General features: G+C 40.7%; 1 long non-coding RNA gene across 1 annotated transcript; it reads left to right on the top strand.

The window, feature by feature from the left end:
• The first annotated feature begins 2,360 nt into the window (after nt 1-2,360).
• LOC100697337 (uncharacterized) lies at nt 2,361-5,468 on the top strand. Its single transcript, XR_270227.4, has 3 exons — nt 2,361-2,833; nt 2,919-3,237; nt 4,735-5,468. It is a non-coding gene; the product is annotated as an uncharacterized LOC100697337 (long non-coding RNA).
• Nucleotides 5,469-18,498: the final 13,030 nt, after the last annotated feature.

Below are 18,498 nucleotides of genomic sequence, written 5' to 3'. Positions count from 1 at the left end.
CACCAGAGCAAAATCACAAAGTGAAGCTGTTGTGAAAGCAAGTTTTATTGTAGCAGAGGAGCCAAATCAGCCCGGTACTGCATGATGAAGCTGTGTGACGTCTTGTGTCCAGACAAAACGCAGATTTTGGCAAATGTGAGCCTGAGAAGAAATGTATGTGAAAGTGTAACCGACATGAAACTGCCGTGGGACAAATAACTGATGGAGCGCCGGTGTTGTGTGGTGAAAAAGCGGACTAGTTGGCAGGATGCGAGTACAGATGCAGGAGACCTGCACGGTGAGTTAACAGCATATCACTGCATCACACACCAGGAAAGGCTGTGTGGTAAAGCCCTCAAAATGGAGCATGTAATGATCACTGTGACGCAGACCGTGAATTTTATCCGAGCTAAAAGTTTAAATCACCGTCAATTTCAGTCTTTTATGTGGGAAATAGATTCAGAGTTTGCCAACATTCCTTATCATACAGAGGTCCGTTGGCTGAGTTGGGGGAAAATTCTCAATAGAGTTTTTGAGCTAAGCAAGGAAATCTGTCAGTTCGTGGACATGTATGATGCGGTGAAGCTGTCACAAATTCACCAGTGCAACCTGCCTCACTTTCCCTGTTGCCAAGTAATCTTGAACCAAGTCAGCGCAACAGTGTTCCCAAATGCGCACTTTGCTGATAAACTGAGCGCACTGAGTTCACGCGGCGCTTTGGTGACTTTGAAGCACAAAATAAGAATTTCGAGCTGTTTCACAACCCATTTACGTGAAAACTGCACCTGTGCATCCTAATGGGACCCTCAAGGCAAAGTACGACACTGAACGGCCCGCAGAGTTTATCAGTTCCATTCCTGAATGGAACTAACTTTCTCAGTGCCCCAGCTTCGCCTACATGTGGCTTGAACCTTATATATGTTTTCATGTATTTTTTTCTGGGATTTTTGGCAGCATGTTCATATTTGTAACTTGCATAATTTTGACAGGATATATTTTTATGGAGAGCAAAATATTTAAAGTTAAAGTTTAATTTTCTTTAAGTTTATTTATTCTGGAATTATATTCCTGTCTGTTTTTATTCGTAGTTATGTTTAAAAAGAATCGTTTTAGTGTGTTCAATAAATGTTTATCTTGTTTGGCCCGCGACCTAAAGTGTGCCTTGAGGTTTGGCCCCCAGTGCAATTGAGTTTCACACCCCTGCTTTAAGCAGTGGTACTTGAAGAAGTATGCAGCATTATTAAGAAAGTGATGAACTCTGTAGGAGAGGGCAATGTACCATCACATGTAACCAAGTATTCAACTTCTTTGCAGGCCAGAAAAAGTTTCTGAGGCGACTGTGAATACAAAGCCACAGCACTGAGTGAATCATGCCCTCTCCTTTTCCATAGATGACTCAAAGCCAGTAAGACCTTGCCGCCTTGGGTCATGTTGTTTTCTGTGACTCCTTGTTTCCCAAAGGTTGGTACGATGCATGAAGCAGCAAAAGTTACAACAAAGGGAAAATCATAAAATATATGTAGTGCACAAAATTGACTTGGATAACAATGTGCATGATTTCCAGGTTTTTGTGAAGGTTGATGCTCCGACAGTGTGGGTTACATGGAGCTTAAAAACTGGCCAAACAAATACATTTTGTCTGAAAAAGTAGAAGGTGGATTGTACAAATTTCTTGAATAGTATGTACCCCACAGCAAGCCATATTATGTCTGATAATCCGAGTAATCACACTGCTAACTTTAAGCCTTAAAATACCCAAATGAATGGCACATACTCCACATGCAATTATTCAAATGGGAGAAATTTACATTTAAATCATTTTGGACCAGGCTGTAAGCGTGTTTACTCTAGTGTAAATGTTAAAATGGGATTCTGTAGTCATTTATGGAGCCAGCCGATATTTGACCATTCCACCCTGGGAGTCATCTCTGCTTCTCTCTTATTATTCACAGCTGAACCGTGCACTGTATGTAGCAAAACTGTCATTGTTATTTTATTAACAACAGAATGCGGGTGTTAAAGACAAATTTAACGTGATAACAATAACTTGTTTATCTCCAGCACTCTCAGCAAACATCGACTCTTTACTGGAGCAGATCATGAATTATATGAAACTGAATGCTTCACACTCTCTGGTTCTGCTGCCTCAAATCTCAAACTCTGTTGAGATGTCATGGTACAAATTTATGGCACATAAAAATGTGCTGATTTGCTTTGTTTGAAGAACTCATAACTCTTTATGATTGTCTAAAGGTGCAAAACAATCTCTTATAATCAGGATGTTTGCAGTTTTATATGTGCACATACTTTGAAAACAGGAAGTGTGTGGTTTCCTGTTAGTACTGTATATTTTCAGAGGGTATAAGCAGGATACCAGCAGATCGGATCAGAGATGGAGGCTTTAATCACAAATCTTGCTTCAGGAAAACGGCGTACCTACATTGTCATCATTGTGATCTTTACCATTTCTGTTTTATTTAGCGGCAACTTTGAATGCACTTGCAAATCACAAGCATCTGACTGCAGCATTTACATGTTTCTGCCTTCTATAATAATATTTCTCTTAATGCTGTGGACCAGCAACTCCTTTCAGAGAGTCTCTAGATTCACATGTGATGGTACATGTGGCTCTAAATGCTGCAGGTTTTGCGGTTCGTTTATCCGTCGCTTTTTAAAGGCATCTTTGGTTAGTGTGCTGTGGGCTGCGTATCTGTTTTTCCGTGGAGACTGGTATGTCTGCTGTATGAGCCGTCTCTCTAACAGAACAGACGAGGCACAGTTGCCCTGCAAAGACAAGTGGAAGCTCACTATTGAGGAGCGACTACGCATCACTGAGCTGAACAACGAGTCCAGGGTTAGTGGTATTTTCTTCCTTATTCATATGTTTTAACCTGTCATATTAACACAACAATATGAATGCATTTGTGTTTCTTTTTCAGAGAGTTGGCTACTTTTTTGCTCATGTTTGTCAATGGAGCAACAGCACTGATATCATTAATTAACTGGAGAAAATGCTGTAAAAAAATATCAAGTCGCTTTGACAGAAGAAAAACTTATTACAAACTGATTTTGGAGGAGGAGGGCATGGTGCGGAAAGAACTTCTAAGGAAAAAGGCAAAAAATAATGTGACTGATTTCCTGAAGACAATGATTGAGGAAGGACAATGGGAAAAATGTTTCAATGTTGCAGAAGAACTGATTAAAAGGGAAGAGAACTCACTTTTTGAACTGGAGGAGGCCAGAACAGTTCAGTTTCAGGTAAACACACTTTAGTCCATTTTTTACAGGGCAAAACAAATGATTAAACGCAAAGTGGTGTATAAGTGTTTGGTATTTTATAAACCTTCCTCCAGAAATCTGAGTTAGTAAGTCATTAGAGGCCTCTCCTTATTAATCTCAATGCAGTAATCCATACTTTTGATGAAATTTTACCACAGAAACATCACTGGAATCAGAGAAATAGCACTGTGTTGGTTTAAATTGTATTTGTAAGATAGACTCCAGTTTGTTATGAAAATTAGGAGTTTTTCTCAGATACTAAAGTTGCTCTTATATGTCTGGGATAAGATATTCTTCTAGGAAATGTACATATCATTAAGACATGACAGCCTCAAATTAACTTTTGCTTCTATATCTGGAGAACACTATTTAGTGTTAAAAATCTTATAAACATGCTGTCTAAGCTGATCCTCTGGCATTATTGTGGTCTAGATAAATATCAATAAAAACAGTGATGGATCTCTTTTTACTAGGATATCTCCTTCAGTGTGCACATCAAACATCCACTAAATTGTATGTCTATATATCTCTCATCCATCTGATTTGCAAAATTCAGGTGTTTCATTCACTTCAATGGCTACAGTCATGCAGACTGCTTCTACAAACATTTGTGAAATAACGAGTCGCTCTCACCCTCTGGAGGTCACCAATTTCCTGAATCAGTCACTACAGACCTCCAAACTTCTGATTAGCTCAATAACAGTGCATAGACAACTTGGGGCCTCTTAGTTCCAGTGAAAAGAACTCTTTATGATTCAAGACATTTTGGACAATTTCATGCTTCAAACATTGTGTTTTTCCACTGAATCCTCTTCCTGACATAGGTCCAGAGGGGTTTGTGTCTCCATCTGTTTTCGAGCTGGAAATCTTTTTTCTTAACTGGGGATTGTTTAAACCTCTGCACTAAAGATGCACACTTTATTGACTTAAATGAACATTATGTCTTGCTGGTATCTGCATGTCTTTTCTAAGATTGAAACACTTGCAATCTGTCTAGCAGTCACTAGAGGACACTGCTGCCTCAGCTTTTACTTTTTCATCTAAGGAGTTGCTGTTCCTCACGTTTCTTTCACTATAGTTCATATTTACCTTGTTTCTACAAAGTGGAAAGGCCCATATTCTCAAAGCAGTCGTACACACACACACACACACACAGACAAAGAAACATTACTTTGTTACTTTTTGATTGATTTGAAGACTTGTAACCAGAGCAGATTCTAGCCTATATGTAAGGACATGCAGGTAGATATAACAGGCAAGTAGTTTAAAGTTAGAACAGCTGACTAATGAATTAAAGGTTGCTGGTTTGAGAGTGTTCAGATGTTGGCATCTCCAGAGTGTGACTGGTTAAACATAAACATTAAATGAACTTTTGATTAGATGGAGAAGATGCACATTTGGACTGGCCGAGTCACATTTGCCTACAACTAAAACCAAGCTTTTAATGCATATCTGTATATTTCTTTTCTTTTTCAGCACCTTCAGTCATCTGACTCAGAACAAAGGCTACTGGAGATTTGTGAAGGCTGACCACTTGAATCCAAATGCATTAAGAACAGCGTTTTTTTGTTTTTTTCTTAATTTACGTCCCTGCTTTTTATATTTGTATTACAGAAGCAAGGAAGTTACGTTTTTACAGTTCATATGTTTGTACTTCTACTTAAGCAGAGAATATCTGTACTTGCACCACTTCAGGTGTTAGCAGCCAGATGGCAGACTGGTGAAATGCCCAGGGTGTTGGGTAACCTGTCTCCCACCTTGTGACAGTAAGAATAGGATCCAGACCAATTAAGATGCTGAATTAGATAAATAGAATAAAATGGATAAATTTATTTGCAGTAGCAGTTACAGAAGACTTTTTGAAAAAAAAATGTAAATACTTCTTTTTTTTTTCTTCTTCTTCTTAGTTTTCTCATTAGGGCATTCTTGCTGAAAGTGTGGTCGCAAATTTTGAAGCCGTCATGATAAGCTTATCCCACCAATGATGTGGATCCAACTTTTTTTTTAGATCCAAATAAAATCATTGCACTCAAAAAGATCCTCTGGAAAAGAGTAGAATTCTTGGAACAGAGTTTAATACACTATTAATATGAGCAGTAAGAAAATGCATACAGAGAATGGTGAGGCGATACACAGCAGAAAGCAAGCGAAGCAAAACCCTGGGGTATACAGCCTTAAGCACAGACAACAGAGATGGACAGAAAGCAGCAGCAGAAAAAAGAGCAGTGCTGGGGTGTCCTCTGGTCCCCTAATATATAAGGACCAGTATCCCCTCCTTCCGCTGCTAGGTAACTTTCACACCTGTCCTCCAGCCAGAAACAGCAGCTGCAGGGTCAGGTAGCAGCCAAGGTCCTGGCCAAAGGCCAGTCAGGACTCTGGCTACCCTTTGCTTGGTACCCCTTTGTACCCAGAGGTACCACCTAAAAACCCCATGAATAAAGAAGAACAAAAATGGTGAAAATTTAAACTAAAGTGTGTTCAGTTTATTTGCTAAAATACTTCAAAGCAAGCTGTAAATAGGACATACCAATTTATATAAAGATCCCACACAGTTGTTGCTCAATCAGCTCTGTTGGCTTCTCTAATTACGGTGCGTTCACACCGAACGCGATAGAGGCGGCCAGAGCGTCAGGTTTACATGTAAAGTCAATGGAAAGAGGCTGATGACACGCGATTGCGCGTCCGGCGAAAATTCTGAAGCAGATTTGCGTCGCGAAAACGCCAAAACGCCTGAAACGCGCGTCAGTGTAGCGCGTCTGGCGCGTTTGACTCGCGGAAAAAACCACGCGCGTGAGTTTTTGTGTTGCATTTTGTGCATACGCGTCTTTCGCCTCTACCGCTCGAGTTGGAAAAATTTGAACTCCAGCGTCAAGTCGCGCCGCGTCAACCAATCAGGAGCCTGGTGACGTGGCTGTAACCAGGTCAAAGGGGCAGATCAAACCAAAGCCCTTCATTCTTCATTCAGTATGGAGGAAAAACTCATCAACGCAGTGGCTAATCGTCCAGAACTATACGATGCTAGCTGCTACTTCTACCGGGACAGGAATAAAAAGGACCGAGCTTGGAGGCACAGAAGTGAGGAGATCGGGCAACCTGGTAAGTTCATTTGTTCTTCTTTTTAATTTTCAGACTGACCCGATGAAGCCGCGCTAAAGCTAGCAAGCCCGCCTACTGTCCCGCTATTTTCCCACTGATGTATAAATACCGTTCTGGTTTTATGCATGTTGTCATATAGGAATATATTGTTTATTAATAAACAGCACACAGTGGTCCCGCTCATCCGTCACTGCCTCGCTTTTTCGCTGATTTTTCATTGCACCGTACAGCATTGCATTCTGCAGCCTGATTGACAAATCTCCTCCGTGTCGTGTCTCCTGCGCTTGCCAAATTGATCATGTTTGGTTTTGATAACCATCACGTCCAATAGAAAAAACAGCACAAAAACACTCATAACTATGACCCTCATTCGGAAATAGACACCTGCACCGGGAGGAAAAGGAAAAGGCGCACGAAAGTGGCAGGCAGATGAAGACAAAACGCGGCATAAAAATACTTTTACGTTTTGCAATCTACAAAGGTTTGCACTTTGAGAATCAACTTGTGAGAACTGTGACTAATGTTCATGTGTGTGGGGGAAAAAAGTGTATAAAGTGCGTGGCGAGGGGCTAGTTATTCTGAGAACCCCTGCTGCAATAAAACAGGGACCACTGTATATACTTTCTCTATGATTATTGTATTCAACCTGTTAACAGTTAATATTGTCTTGATAGAACCAACTGATTCTGCTGCAGAGCATCCCCTGTTGCTTCTCCTGGCTCCCCAGTCCCTGAGCTCCTGCTGCTGCACCCACAGGTATGTACAGCAAGCACTGATAGCTTTTTACTCGGTGTGGGATTGCCTTGTGATCACCTTTACTAAATATCTACAACCAATCTGATTATATCCTGTTTTGTTTTTTCAATGTTGACATTAAAATCTAGTAGCAGCCTTCTCATTTCTTTGTGTTTTGTGCTGTGTTTTACACGCCCAGAGAGGAGGACAGCTCCGAGGCAGATGAGGGACGGGTCCCAGGACGGTCCATCGGCAGTGGAGCTGGCCATCCTGGTGTCCCTGAAGAGGCCACGCCAGTCTGCAATGGAGCATTTCCTCCTCAGCCTTGTTCCTGCTCTGGAGAGCAGCTGGGTCCTTTTTATTCCTGTCTCTCTGTAAATACTTATATTTTATATATTTATGTTTAATGTTTTTCTGTTTGAGAATTTTAATATTATTTCAAATAAATTTTTATAATGACTAATGTCTCAGTTCTACTACACAGCAAATGTTGGCACACGACTTGACACATGTAGAATTTATTTCATATTACACTAATGACAGAATATACTAATACAGTGGGATGCAAAGGTTTGGGCAACCTTGTTAATAGCCATTATTTTCCTGTATAAATCGTTAGTTGTTACAATAAAAAATGTCAGTTAAATATATCATACAGGAGACACACACAGTGATATTTGAGAAGTGAAAAGAAGTTTACTGGATTTACAAAAAGTGTGCAATAATTGTTTAAACAAAATCAAGCAGGTGCATAAATTTGGGCACCACAAAAAAAGAAATGAAATAAATATTTAGTGTATATCAATGTGTGTGTCTCCTATGTGATATATGGGGGGCCTTTGTCTGGACGTGCTTCCCATCCAGAGCTCCACAGCAGAGAGGGAAGTTCCAGCGCTCCTGGAATCCCTCTGTGATGGACCGCCAGTCTCCAGGTGAAGGCACAGCCATGAAGTCGCCCACTAGACAGTCCCAGATGGCCGTCGCTACCTGGGGGGTGATCTGGCACACCGTGGACACACCGACTCTGAAACTGAACGCGATGGTCCTGAAGGAGTCCCCGGTGGCAAGGAACCTGGACAAAAGTGTTCAAAATTAGTATTATGTGTACTGCAGTTACAAAATACATTATTCAAATTCCAAAATACTTTTGTGATGTCAGATTTAAATTACAAAACATAAATCTTACATAAAACATTTTCTAATTATAAGGATAATTACATAATATATATTAGATATAATATAAAACAGTCAGTTGTGTTTTGTTTTAACTTTACCATATCATAATTTGATTGGTAGCAACTTTTACCACTACAGTGAGCCAATCACTCATAATTCCTAAACATGTAAATCAGGCAGGAATGAAGTAAGACATTAATAGAAATAAAGAGTTGTATGTTGACATTTAGCCCTTTCCTTGCTTAAATCATTAATATTTTTGAAAAATTAATCTGTGATAAGACATAGCTTATCAAGATAGAACCATATAACTAAAGATGAACCAAACTGTTCACAATTTTATCTACCTCTCAGTTTAAAGAAAGGCTGGTGACCCCTGTTATAGAGTCTGACAGCTGCGAGGATTACATACAAATATTCATCTATACCAGAATTAAACCAGGTGTAAATAAGGAGTGAGTATCACTACAAAGATTAACCCACAGTGGCCCTTGTACCAGTTTGATATCAGCAAACAGAGAGCATACACTGATAGACACCACAGCCATGCTATCAATGCAAACACTGATAACAGCATAAATTAAATTGAATTAAATCGGGACTTGATGAGACCTTTCAAGCATCACTAGAAATATTATAAACAGTCGTCTCCATACCACAGTTTGCTATCAGTAAACACCGACGGCATTCATTGATAGCATAGCACATCCATGTTAGCAGTGTATAAACGATAGTTTAGCATATTAGCACAGGTATCAATAAAGGACTACCGTATTAAACACTTTTACTAACCGCAGGCAGATGGACAGGCGCTCTGCAGGTGGGATTGAGCGCCTGTAGTTGGTGTCTAGGCGGGCGATGCTTGGACCAACGCGGGACAGCAGGTCCTCAAACTGGGCGAGGGAAAGACGGCGATATCGCTGAAATCGGCTGTCATCCAGGCGCAGCTCCTGGAGCAAGTGGTGAAACTCACCAAACTGCTCACCCGTCTGGAGGACTTGATGGACCCAGGTACGGCGAGGACGTCCTTAACGCTGCTGCTCTGCTCTCCACAGTAAATAGAAACGCTAGCTCGACAGCTGCCGTCTAGCAAAGATACTGTCTGGCACAACTTCCTCCCACATCCCTCCCACATTTCCGGTTCACGCGCGTCAAAATATGCAATTTTGACGCGCGATGGATTTTTCTTGGACACGCGTTCGAGGTGCGAATGTGCACGCGTCAAATTAGGGGCGTTTGGGGCGTTTTCGCTCGCGCCTATCGCGTTCGGTGTGAACACACCGTTAATGCTCAATTCCGATTTTTTTTATCAAATCCGATTTTTTTTGTTTGGTTGTTCACACTACAAATAAAATGTGACAGCAAACACACTCTAGTGTGAACAGTTCACGGCCCTCAAAGCGGCCCACATGCACAAAAGAAGGCGTCACACACAACGCGCTCTGTTTACGGAAGTAAAAATGGCGGCTACAGAGCTAGTAGGTGTTGTTGCAGCAGTCTATCAATTTCTGCACAGTCGTAACGGACAGAATTTTGACAAATTAATTAGACAAAGAAGGACAATGAGAAAAAAAAGAGCCCGTGCTTTAACAATGGCCTTGTTTGGAGCAGTGGCTGCTATCTCCATGCAGAGGTATATATGGACACGGAGTCGTTTGTCTTCTCCGGCGCTGATAATTGGCGTCTGTCTTGTGTCAGTGACGTAAGAGACTGATTTAATGCGACATGACCGTTCAAACAGCAGTCGCTTTCTAAAACATCACATACAGTGGAATGCAAAAGTTTGGGCAACCTTGTTAATAGTCATTATTTTCCTGTAGAAATCGTTGGTTGTTACAATAAAAAAATGTCAGTTAAATATATGATATAGGAGACACACACAGTGATATTTGAGAAGTGAAATGAAGTTTATTGGATTTACAGAAAGTGTGCAAACAGAGCTACCTAGATCACTTAAATTACAGAATTGAAAGCATATGTGTATTGTTTGTGTATTTATACACAAGCACTCATATATATTTCATTTCATTTCTTTATTTATTTCACACTTGGTACAACAGTTTCCACAGTTAGTTCTTTCAGACAAACCAACCACACTTTCTATCGGTATAGCACTGCAACCATGTGTGAAAAAGGAGCAGGAAGAAGAAAATATTCTTATTAAACCCTGCCCCCTATCTGCAATCCAACTTATTACAAGTGGGCACCAAAAATCAAGGAACAAACTAACATTTATCTCCGGTTCTAACACAAACCAAACAACAAATTTACAATCAGCAATAAACCTCTCAACATAGTAACAAGATAAGATAAGATAAGATAAGATGGCCTTTATTAGTCCCACAGGTGGGAAATTTGTTTTGTTACAGCAAAAGTGCAAAGTTATGTAGCAGAAATTAGAAAACACTGGAATGCAATAAAATACAATAAAATAAAATAAAATACTATATACAATAGAATAAAATAGAATAGAATAATATATACAATAGAATAAAATAGAAATACAAATACTATATACAACTGAGTAGGAAAATACAAAAACACAACTTCGTCAGAAGAAGAATTGCACGTATAGCAGTCTTATTGCACATGTGTGGGTTTGTGTGTTTGATCAGCTGCAAAAGTCTTTATTGTAGAGTCTGACAGCAGTGGGGAGGAAAGACCTGCGAAATCTCTCCGTCCCACACCGTGGGTGCCGCAGTCTCCCACTGAAGGAGCTGCTCAGTGCTGTCACAGTCTCATGCATGGGGTGGGAGATGTTGTCCAACAGGGATGACAGCTTAGCCGCCATTCTCCTGTCACTCACCACCTCCACTGGGTCCAGAGGGCATCCTAGAACAGAGCTGGCCCTTCGGATCAGCCTGTTCAGTCTGTTCAACAAGGAGAAAAGATAAGTAAATAAAATAAAATGAGGCAAAAAATAAAGGATCCTTTTTCAATTAACTCCAATTTCGTTCACGTTCTTCATATTGAGTTATCGTTTTAGACATGTAACGCTTTTTAAAACAATGTAAATTTATACAATTCTTTAGATTATAATGAAGAGAGTTCCACAGTCGTATACCCCTAACCGTTGGACTCATTAATCTTTGTGTAGTCCTAGCTAGCTGATGGTTAAAATAAAATTTCCTTCTGTTGTGTCATGGTCCGACAGCCCTCACCTGGCTGCCTGCCCATGTGTTATTGCGTGCATGTTGCTCCCTTCCTCTCTCTCCCTCTCTCTCTCGTAACGGGATTGTTTACCTCCGAGCGGTGACGAGCATTCCCGAGAGTGTTCCCGCGCAGAGACTGGCTGCACCTGTTGTTGATCGGAGCCGACCAGCTGTAGTCAATTAACCACCATCTCCCGGGCTGCCTTCTTAACAGGGCGATCGAACTTCAGTCAGCGCTGGATCATTGTGTAAAGCACGATAGAGCAGCACGGACCGTTTTTGTGGCAGTTTATGCTGAGCTGAGGATTGTTTAGTTACTCTGCGTGTCTGCTGCCCTCAGGTGAATGTATGGCTATTCACCCTATGCAGCGAGCGTAACATAAGAGGAGATGGTTCCAGGAACGACAGGACACATCGCTTTGTCTTTGTGTCTTTAACTGAAGACCCTTTTTTCCTCTTTTAATTTGTAAGACTGTGAACATACAGTAAAATAATACGTAAGCATCAGTATTGACATATTTTGTAACCAAAAACAGAAGTTAGCAACATAGCTTTTCTTATGCTTTACATTCACCATAAACATCTTTCCTTATATGTTCAAATACCCTTTTAAGTAACAGGAAAGTAACAAATCCTACAGAAAATAAAGCTAGACATCGATTACCTACAGATTATGGTTCAACAAACTCCCCAACGATGTAAACTGGGCTTAAAGTTGTGCAGCTTGTTTTCTGCTCCAGGCATTTTCTCACACTGCCTGCGTGAACTTCTCCTGCTGTTTATAACACATCACCAAAAGGGGTCAGTGAAGTGCACACAAAATAACTAAAGAAGAAGCCACAAAACTCAAGGGGTAATACTGCCCACTGGTGGGAAAACTGAGAAATGCGCCAGCCAAAGAAACCCAATAAAGCAACAACAGAGGGGCAGAATAGTGTGTGTTTGTGTGTTTGCCACTAGAAGGGAAACCGAGAGAGAGATCACGGGAGCTGGACCGCCACTTGGGATTACTGTTTGGAAGGAGTCACTACGTGTGTTTTCACTTCACGGCCACGAGCACTGCTAGGAGGAGAAGGAGACCACACACCTGGGCACCCATCACTACATATATATATGTATATATATATATATATATATATATATATATATACATATATATTTTGAACTGTTGCACCTTTACTGCACTGTAAATAAATCCACTGTCTTCTCCTAAAGGCGTTCCGCATACGAGTCGTGTTTCTACACATACCCTGACATGCTGTCTTCTCCCCCCGAACACATTAAAAATAATCTTTGTAACTTAAAAGGCAAAATATTATTTTCAGCCTTAAACTTAATTAATAGTGTCCGTAGTTTCACTAAATCTCCTGATTTTAATAGTTTCGATTTTATAAATAATTTATTTGTATGTTCTCTATATTTAACGTTATGAATCATTCGTATCACTTTCTTCTGTAATAAGTTTAGAGCAGTGGTTCCCAAACTTTTTTTGCCCCCCTTTGTTTTACAGGAAAAATGTTCGAGTGCCACCCACCCCCCACCCGCGTGCACACGCGCGCACGCACACATCCTCCAACCACACACACCCATATTTTGCTACATTGCGGTTTATTTCACACCTCAAACATTTAGTAAACAATTAAGCAAATACTAGTAATCTGCAATAAATGACAGGTAGTAATAAAATAAACTACTAACTCTTTTACGCTACGTCGGCACCTACACGGGTATTTTTGAAAACGCAGCTGTTTCGTCAACACTTAAACGGCGTTTCGAATCACCGAAAACGGAGATTTTTTAAGTCCTTTTTTGCGTTTACGTGTGGACGAGGATTACAGAGTTCGTCACGCAACGTCAAAGGTATGTGCTTTTTTTCACGTCAGGCTGTGCGCCACGTTATTGCTTACGTGAGATGGATTGCAGAATGGCAGATAGAGACAAAATACTGTTACTGTTAATCAGGGCTGGACTGGGACAAAAAATCGGCCTGGGGATTTTGACTAGAGACCGGCCCACCAGGATAGAGATTGAAAATGTGACATCATTCAGGGGTAAAACCGCAAAGGATTCTGGGAACTTGTGGCAAGAGGTACTAGCGCACGCAGGCTTTCAGTTGAACTCAGTTACACAGCGATAAAAAGAAACCCAAAAAATGGCAAGAAGCTGTTGTATTATTAACTGCAATAGCCGGTCGCGTGACAGCCACGGGAAGCCGACGGGTAAAGAGATCGGGTTTTTTTTTTTTATCGGATTACGTCGTTGAAGAGAAATTTTTTAAGCCATGTTTCCGAAGTAAGAGCCGACGGATGGTCTGGATATACCAAATATAACGTCCCAGAACACTCCAGCTCACATGTTAGTCTGCTCCAAGCATTCCCACAAAGGTCAGTGTTTTGTAGTAGTTAATACGTCATTTTTCATAACATAATTGGTGATATAGGTTACAAGCAAGTCTGGCGCTGAACAGAAATTGTCGCACTATGCTCCTTTATTTATTGTGCATTAATAGTGAATTGTCCTGACACAATATTGCGTTTCGCTTCTGTTATTGCCACGTTACATTGACAAAAACATATACTTTTATTCACAGGATAAAACAGTTGTTTTGTATCACTAATTGCCCAGTGCAATTACAACATACAATATTATTGTCACTGCTACATTTCTGTAATGCGTACCAGAAATTATTTCCACTACTAATTAATTACCGTTGAGCTCAAAGGTCCTATTAATAAACGGTTAACGAATGTGTATTTATGACGACGATATAATTATAAATCTGAGCGTGGTGAAAGTTGGGCAGCACGCTGACGTCTTTTGTCCACTCTGTGTGCTCGTAAGGGTCTGACCCTCTCACTCCTTTGATTTTTTCCTTGTATCTTTTCTTTGCCTTTTCGTCGAGTCTGTCTTTGTACGGTCCGGCATTGTTCTCCTTAGTTTTGTACATTCCTTTTTTGTGCGGCAAAGAAAAACCAAGAAGGTATTGGAACCGGAGAATGAACGTTTTGCGGTGCTGCAAATGCTTGCATTTGATGCGGTACTTGTTTTGCCACGAGTTCCCGGAATGCAATGCGCGAAAGTCACGTGATCTGTCAATCGCTATAGGAAAAACCATAAAGCCCTTGCATGAAAACAACTGCTTTGATGTACACTGCCTTGTTGGTATATATGTATCAATCTAATAAACTTAAACCTACACCATCCTCCCTATTCTGGATTTTAAACAGTACATAGCGGAAACAAAAAGACTGCTTGGTCGAGTTAACCTCCTGAACTATGTACAACACATGGTAGAAACCTTAAAATAAGACCAAGAACACTAGAGGTGAGACATGATCATTAATTAATATTAAAATTAATAAATGGCAGATTTAGTGATATTTTCATAAACACCTCCTTTCCTTTTTTTGTTTTCCATTTTCTTTAGTTTGTCTATAAGATTGCTAAACAAGGGGGAGGGTGCATCCGGCCTCCTCGGCTGTAATTGGTCCAGGCCAGAGTCGATCATGACCAATTGGCCAATCCAACACCTTTCATTATATATACCCTTCCTAAAAAAAAAAAAAAAAAAAAAATCCATCGGCCCATAAAAACAAAAAATCGCCAGCGGCCCACCGGCCAGTCCAGCTATGCTGTTAATCTGATCATCTACAGTTTTTACACGCTTACACAGGCAGTTACTGTCCCTCTATTTAGAAAGGCAGAGGCGTCACGGTGTAATTATTTTACGTGTAGTTGTTTTTTTTACTGTGTAATAATAATATTCAACATTGCTATCAATACATTTTTCAAAAAATGTCTCTCTGTGCAAAATGGGTTTAAAAACATAAACAGCTGTGGGATACTGTTTGTACCTGATTTGAACCGAGGGAACAAATCGTGGCAGGATCAGCCTGATATTATTTGTATCCCACTGTAACTTTACTGTATAAAGAGCTAACATCTCCAAAATGTCAGGAGTAGTTAGTCATTATGACAAGTGTTTGTGAACTAAAAATCAAGAATGTGGGATACTGTTTGTCCGTGATTTGGAGAGCCCAGCGCTGCTCCCGATGAAGGAAAGACCAATTCTGCAGGGGAGACCTACCTTGGCACTTGTGCAGGTGAAGCCAAAGGGAAGATATGCTTCACCATATTTTCTAGTCTTTGGCTTAGAATGAAGTTGGTTTGGAAACATATTCAGCTATGCTTCATCTCATGCTTTGCGTTTCTGTGGCCGCCGTGCTAGCAGTGTCCAAGCGTTTTGTTTTTTCCCCCCTTTTCATGCTGCGCCCCCCACATTTTGGGAAGGTCTGAGTTAACCCTGTGGCACGCGTGCCTAGGGTTGCCGACCCCTGGTTTATAAGGTTGGAAACCTGCCGTCAGCTGAGACTGAAGAAGTCACTTGGACGAGTGAAGAAATGTTTCTCCCACTGATGAACACAATTAACTTTGTAGGATTTCCTTACCTGGAAGATTGAGCATGCATATAGATAAATAAATAAATACACACACAATCTCATTCATTTCAGTCTTTCATTCATTTCAACAAATAATCAATACAGGTTTTATGGTAACTATAATGCTGTATCTCCAAAAGTTGAATTTGTTCATCTGGACGTAGCGTTTTGTGGGAGAAACGTTTCGTCACTCATCCAAGTGACTTCTTCAGTCTCAGCTGACTGCAGGTTTCCCCAAACCTTATAAACAGTACATTTGCATAATGACTGGAAACCAAACAACCTCTAGCGAAGCGGATGGCACAACACAGAAGAGCTACCTCGTCAGGCCAGGACTCTGCAGTTTATTTACACCTACAGGCCAGTGGACACTCTTTCAACGATGAGGATGTACACATCCTGGACAGGGAAGAACGCTGGTTTGAGCGCGGAGTCAAGGAGGCCATTTACGTGAAAAGGGAAAGACCATCTCTGCATCGAGGAGGGGGCCTAAGGGTACATCTGTCACCATCTTACAATGCTGTGATTGCAGCCATTCCCCAACTCTCTGTGAATGGTACTCATGGCCATTGATCAGTGTTCTTTGATCAGTGGGTTTTGGTCAGTGATTGTTGATCAGTGGTCATGGGAATTTGCATAATTATGATTAAGGAACTGACCTCACAGCCCATTGTTCCTTCAGTGGGCTGGTTTCAGTCATTATGCAAATGTACTGTTTATAAGGTTTGGGGAAACCTGCAGTCAGCTGAGACTGAAGAAGTCACTTGGATGAGTGACGAAACGTTTCTCCCACAAAACGTCCAGATGAACAGAATCAACTTTTGGAGATTTACTTTCCTGGATGATTGAGAATGCATCAAGACATATAATGCTGTAGTTCTGTAGTATTTAGAGGCAGTCCTATGTACTTTTACTCAATGATGTGCAAAATAATTCAAATATTTAGATTACTGAACAGTTACAGTAATTATTCAGTAATGTGATTCAGACCACATAACAACAACGGATGAAGGATAAACTATGTAGCAATGAAATTTTATCTGCTTATAAATTCAGATCATTGCAGCTTTTATCTCTAAAAATCTGTCAGGATATTCGGTACCTGGGGTTGCAGAGTCCACAGGATACTGCTGTGTAGCTTCTTTTTGTCCATAGTGCCTCCCTGAGGGTAAAAGCTCAAAGTGCAGGTAGTTTCCATTCACAACTCAGGAGGTTTCCCCTTTAGGTTTAAATTCACCAGCTGAGACCACATCTTACTTTTAGCTCTGACAGTATTGTGAGTAGATAATTGCAGATGGCTTGAGCATGAATTGAGGCTGCTTTGTTGCAAATATGGGGAAGGAGCGACGGGGCTGGACTGAACATAAGCTCTGATGGTGAAGCATGCTGGGAGTTTTGAGGCTTGAGGTAATGGGCCTGTCAACTCAGCTTAAGTTTATCATAAAAGCAGGAGATGGAGAGGGGGTTGACTGACTGGTTAGTTTACTTCATTTGAACTGAACTGCTGTAACATGAATCCAATTGAATTTCCACCTCAGCATGCATTCAAGTTCTACAGAGTCTTTCTAATGATCTACTAATTTTATTCAGGTGTGTTCGGGGATGCATGGAAAAGTTTCAGGACACCGGCCTTCGAGGACCGGAGTTTGACACCTGTGATAGATGATGCTGGTGAGAGCACATGAGAAGAAGGGAGCATCTTGAAGAATTATGAGGGGAAGGATTTGGAGCCAGTGGTTTGGGAGGATGAACTGCTGTAGCAAAGGGAGGCATGAATAGCATTTGACTGAAAAAAAAAGGCCTGAGCTGTAAACTTGGCCATGTGTTACTGAGAGCTGCTCTGACTGTCCGGTGCCACAAAGGTTAGCTGCTGCTCAAACTAACTCAACCTAAACTGAATTTTTAAAAAAGTCTGATGGATTCATACTAGATGATATAGCAATTCTTAAAAAAAGGACTTTTATCAGTAGGTCATCAGCCCATAACTAGGATAGTTTCTATTCAGATGCTTTGGCTGCAATAGCTGTGTTGTTTTCAATCTTTGTTTTTATCTCTTCATATTTACATAGTTTGGTTTTCTCTCTTTTTTCATGTGAAAACTCTTAACTAGACTGGGAAGCCTTGGGTTGATCATTGAGTTGATAACCATTTTTGTGCCACCGCTTACACAGATTACACATTTTGGGGTAACTTAACTCAGATGTGTAAAGATATTATGTGTTGTGAGGCAACAGTGCTAACCACCGTGGTGTGCTGCATACAGCATGCACTGCAGAGCTGGAGAAGCTGGCACCCTCAAGATGAAAAGGTATTAAGCGAACCCGTGTGGTTTTAATGCCATTTCCTCCTTGCACAATACAATGTAGAGTATGTGAACATAAAACTCTAAACGCCTCCCTCCTGTCTCTGTATCTGCACCATCTTTACAGCTAAATACTTATTTTCATGTATTCTGAAAGAATAGAGGGAATAATTTATGTGTGAATTTTAGTGTAAATATTCAGCATGTCCTGGTACTGGGTGAAATCTGTTATGTCAAATGATGCCTGCATCCTCCCAGTATACACAACGTGGCCTTTGCTGTCTGCAGTTCTGTTTTAGAGACCCATAAAAGCCATTTGAGAAGTTTAGTTACAGAGTTC

Source organism: Oreochromis niloticus, linkage group LG20, assembly GCF_001858045.2.
Source record: "Oreochromis niloticus isolate F11D_XX linkage group LG20, O_niloticus_UMD_NMBU, whole genome shotgun sequence".
Lineage (NCBI taxonomy): Eukaryota > Metazoa > Chordata > Actinopteri > Cichliformes > Cichlidae > Oreochromis > Oreochromis niloticus.
The sequence above is the reverse complement of the archived record's forward strand: the minus strand, read 5'-3'. Positions and strand labels throughout refer to the sequence as shown.